Source organism: Aquarana catesbeiana, linkage group LG06 (assembly GCF_042186555.1).
Source record: "Aquarana catesbeiana isolate 2022-GZ linkage group LG06, ASM4218655v1, whole genome shotgun sequence".
Lineage (NCBI taxonomy): Eukaryota > Metazoa > Chordata > Amphibia > Anura > Ranidae > Aquarana > Aquarana catesbeiana.
The window spans coordinates 152,178,701-152,183,027 of NC_133329.1; the positions used below are offsets into that span (position 1 = coordinate 152,178,701).

At 45.8% G+C, this 4,327-nt stretch overlaps 1 pseudogene; it reads left to right on the top strand.

Annotated features, from left to right (window-relative positions):
* The first annotated feature begins 2,561 nt into the window (after nucleotides 1-2,561).
* LOC141101912 (5S ribosomal RNA) lies at nucleotides 2,562-2,680 on the top strand (annotated as a pseudogene).
* The last annotated feature ends 1,647 nt before the right edge of the window (nucleotides 2,681-4,327 follow it).

Genomic DNA, 4,327 nt, shown 5'->3' on the forward strand with positions numbered 1-4,327 from the left:
ACTACAAAAGGTGGAACAAGAAACTGGTACCCATTGTGGAGAGCATCTGGGATGATATAGTCTTTTCTTTAATCGTACATCACAGGACACAGAGTCATAGTAATTACTATGTGGGTTATAGTCCACCTTCAGGTGCTGGACACTGGTACACCCTAAACAGGAAGTTGACCTTCCTATATAACCCCTCCCACCCCTGGGAGTATCTCAGTTTTTTTGCCGGTGTCTAAGGTGTTGGTCACGAGTGAAGATGTGCTGTGCCTTGCTCCTCTGGAGCAATCCTTGCTGTGGCTAGCTATGCAGCCAGCTCCATTCAAAGTGTCTTTTAGGCCGAATTGAATGGTACCCGGGCCTCGTATCCGAAGAAACAAGGTTTTGCCTGTAACACTTCTCTTTTTAGAGAGCTGGGACCCGGGATCCAGTACTTTTGGTATTAAGGCCATAAAGTTCTACTGTCGGGGTGCTTTTTACAGGTCCAGGATTGTGGGTACCCCGAGGGTCCCTGGTTCCTGAAGGTTTGTTAATGGAACCCACCGTGAAGGGTGAAGATTTGGTCTGTTGGTTTTACCACAGAAAACCCTGTGGCGGGAAAGGTAAGTGGAGGTTTTCTAAGAAATTTTGAAATTTTCTTATGAAATGTCTCCTTTAAAGTAAATGTTGTCATACCTAAGTGTCACCACTGGGGGCTGTATGGAGCACGTACCTTCTCATGCTTTGCTCAGTCACGCTGTGTCACAGAAGCAGCAGGCTTTTTTCCTCTGGCTAGCAGGCAGACCTCCAGTAAGTTTGGGGGGTTTTGCTTCCTCCAGACACCCCCCACCTGAGCTCAACTCTTCCCCTCTTCAAGAGGCTGAGTATAAGGGAGAACCAAAAACGGTCGGCATTGCCGTTTTCTTTCACTGCCCCTACACGGCGGTGGCTTCCAGGTCTCCTCCTCGCCATCCCTCCCCTCACTCCCTCACTCAGCTGATCCCGCTGGAAAGCCTACTCATCTCTACAAATAGCATTCTCCCCTGAGAGGGGGTGGCTGGTCAGAGTGAGCATCGGGGCCATGAAATGTCTGCAACTGCTTTTAACACTGCAGCCCCTGTTTATTTTATGATATTTAAAAAAATAAATAATAAAAAAAAAAAGTTTAGCGACTTTAATCGCATCCCAGTGTGGGTCAAAATGCGACAGGTTCTCTTCCATTACCCAGGCCCCACAAACTGAGGAACAAGGGGCAGAAGAAGATGAATTCCCTCGGGACCGTGGTGAGGCTAATGACTCCTCTTCTGAGGTGTCAAATGCGGGAGAATCAGCTGTTCCAGTCTTAAGATTGATGGTGCAATTTCTTGCTGAATGATCGCGCCGCATTTATGTACCCTTAACTGAGTGTTTGGGTTCACTAAAGCCTCCTCAAGCTGTGCAGGCCTTTTCCTGTCCATTCATTGCTGGAAAAGCTTTTTTGTATCTGAGAGGATCACCCAGATAAGCATTTTTTTCCGTCCTAAAAAGTTTTCGCACTTTATCCTATGGTGAAGGAAATTCACCATAGGATAGAGTAGGGTATACCAGCAATTAACGCTGCTATATCCTCTGTGCATAAGTCTGACTTGTCCAGCAGACAATGCTCAAATGCTTAGGGATCCAACGGATAAAAAGGTGGAATTCCTATTGAAAAAAAAAACACTTTTTTTTTTTTTTCTCTGGCAGATTGAGTGTCTCAGCCTGACAGTAATTGCTTAATCATTGAGACCAGTTTAAACAGGTGTTCAGGGTTATCCTGCTCAGCAAGCCCAGGAGGCAGCTTTGTGTTTGCAATAGTTGCTATGAGAGATTCTATCCTTCAGGCCTTGCTCCCTTCGCTAAGTGCCTTGTAAGCAGCTCAAGGCTAGTCTTCCTTTTTGCGGTGAAACAGCTATTTGGGGATGTTTTGGATAATACATCCAAAGAAATTCTAGTGGAAAGCACCCCTTTTGCCATTTAAGAAAAGGAGTAAATGTATTTTCGTTTTAAAGCTCCTTCTCCTGTACCAAAGGCATCAGCCTCCAGGCAGTCACGGCGGCTTCCACCTTCGGGTTCAATCGAATAGTGGGAATTGCCTCGCTCACTAGTAATATCTACTTTTCAAGGTGTAAAATCTTGATTTTCAGTGTGCAGCTCTGCTTTCGGTCCAGCTACTGCACCTTGAGTGTTTTACAAAGGTTCTGGCCCCTCTTCTAGCCAGATTAAGGGCCCAAGGTATAACGATTATGGTTTACCTAGTCGATCTGTTCTTGATAGACCAGTCGGTAGCCCGCTTAGACCAAAGTATTTATTTTATTTTATTTATTTATTTCAGGTACTTATACAGCGCTGTCAATTTACGCAGCACTTTACATATACATTGTACAGTATGACCAACACATTCAACTACCTGGAATATCTAGGTCCGATTCTCAACCTAGGAAAAATCTTCTTTAAAACCATGAAGAAGGCTAAAATACTTGGGTCCGATCATAGGTACACGCAGAAAAGGGGATTCTTACCCCAGGCAAAGATCAGCGCCATAAAGGAACATTCCCAATGTGTCTGACTCCAAAGCCTACGTCCACATCACCCTGATAGCACCCGATCTCGTCTGATCTTGGAGGCTAAGCAGGGTCGAGCCTGGTTAGTACCCGGATGAGAGACCACCTGAAAATAACAGGTGCTGGAGGCTGGGTGCGCCACAACCTCAGTTTATGGTTAATGTCCAAAAATCTTCTTAGGGGAAAATACTTCCTTCAGTTACCTGGGAAGTGCCAACCTTTTTTGTTTAGGTTGGGGAACAGTCCTGGAAGAGGCAACTGTCCAAGAGAAGTGGCCCAGGTCAGAAATGGCCTTGCCCATTAACATTTTAGAAATTCAGGCAGAGCTCTTGGTCCTGAGGGCCTGAACGTTCAGTTTACGGTATTGTCCTGCCAGGATTCAATCCGACAATGCCACAGAAATGGCCTATATTAATCACCAAGGGGGCACAAGAAGTTGTGCGGCCCAGAGAAAGGCGAATCATATCCTATCTTGGGCAGAAAACAATGTACTTTGCCTATAGGCAGTCTTCATTCTAGGAATAGAAAATTGGCAGGTGGACTACTTGAGTCGCCAGCAGTTGTTCCCGGTAGAATGGTTCCTTCACCCCTATATCTTCCTGTCAATATGTCAAAAATGGGGGATCCCAGACATAGAGCTGCTTGCGTCCAGGTTCAACAAAGAAATCGACAACTTTGTGTCAAGAACAAAGGATCCGCTAGAATGCGGAAACAGATGCCTTGCTATTCCCGTGGAATCGGTTCTCACTGATTTATGCATTCCCTCCTATTCTGCCTGCGTCCGTGACTTTTTTGCAGGATCAAGCAGGAAGGGAAGTCATTGATTCTTGTGGCCCCCAGTGGGGCTCAGGAAATCTTGGTATGCAGAGATCGTAAAGATGGCAGTAGGGGACCCATGTACCCTACCATCACGGCCAGACCTTCTCTCGCAAGGTCCGGTGTTCCATCCTACTTTACAAACGCTAAATTTAATGGTCTGGCTATTGAGACCCACACTCTGAAGAAGCGTGGGCTGTCAGGTTCAGTAGTTTCTACCTTGGTTAATGCAAGGGAGCCGGCCTCCATAATGATATATTATGGAGTCTGGGAAACATGTCTCCTGGTGTGAAACCAGAAGTTGCACCCCAGGAAATAGGTCAAAGGTAGAATCCTTTGACCTACATCACGGGACACAGAGGTCCCGCCCCTCTTTCTAGTATACACGTGTATTGCTTTGCTACAAAACTGGGATACTCCCAGTAGTGGGAGGGGTTATATAGGGAGGTAACTTCCTGTTTAGGGTGAGCCAGTGTCCAGCACCTGATGGTGGACTATAACCCACATAGTTATAACTATGGCTCTGTGTCCCGTGATGTACTTCAAAAGAAAAGGATTTTACAGGTAAGCTGTTATAAAAATCCTATTTTTTTTTTTTTTTCCTGGAAGATGTAGCGGCACCAACAGCAGACGCTACATTCAGACAATGCAGGGAACTCTCCTCTTGTACTTGAGTCAGACGAGGAATGGAAGAGCAATGACTTTGTTTGGATGAAAGTCTGAAACCACCTTTGTAAGCCCTCAACACTACTTTGTAGATAAGACCGGAAAGGGTTCTATACAAGACAAAGCCACCAGTTCAGACATGATTTGAGTTACTGACTTTGATCTGGTCTTAGAAGGTGAAGCCTTGTAGTAACAAAAGGAACTCTGGGCCTTAGGGGTGATAAGTCTTCCCAGTTTGAGGGCTAGGTGGCTTCTATTGGGGTAGATGTGGTGCCCCCAGTGACATGCTTGATGAG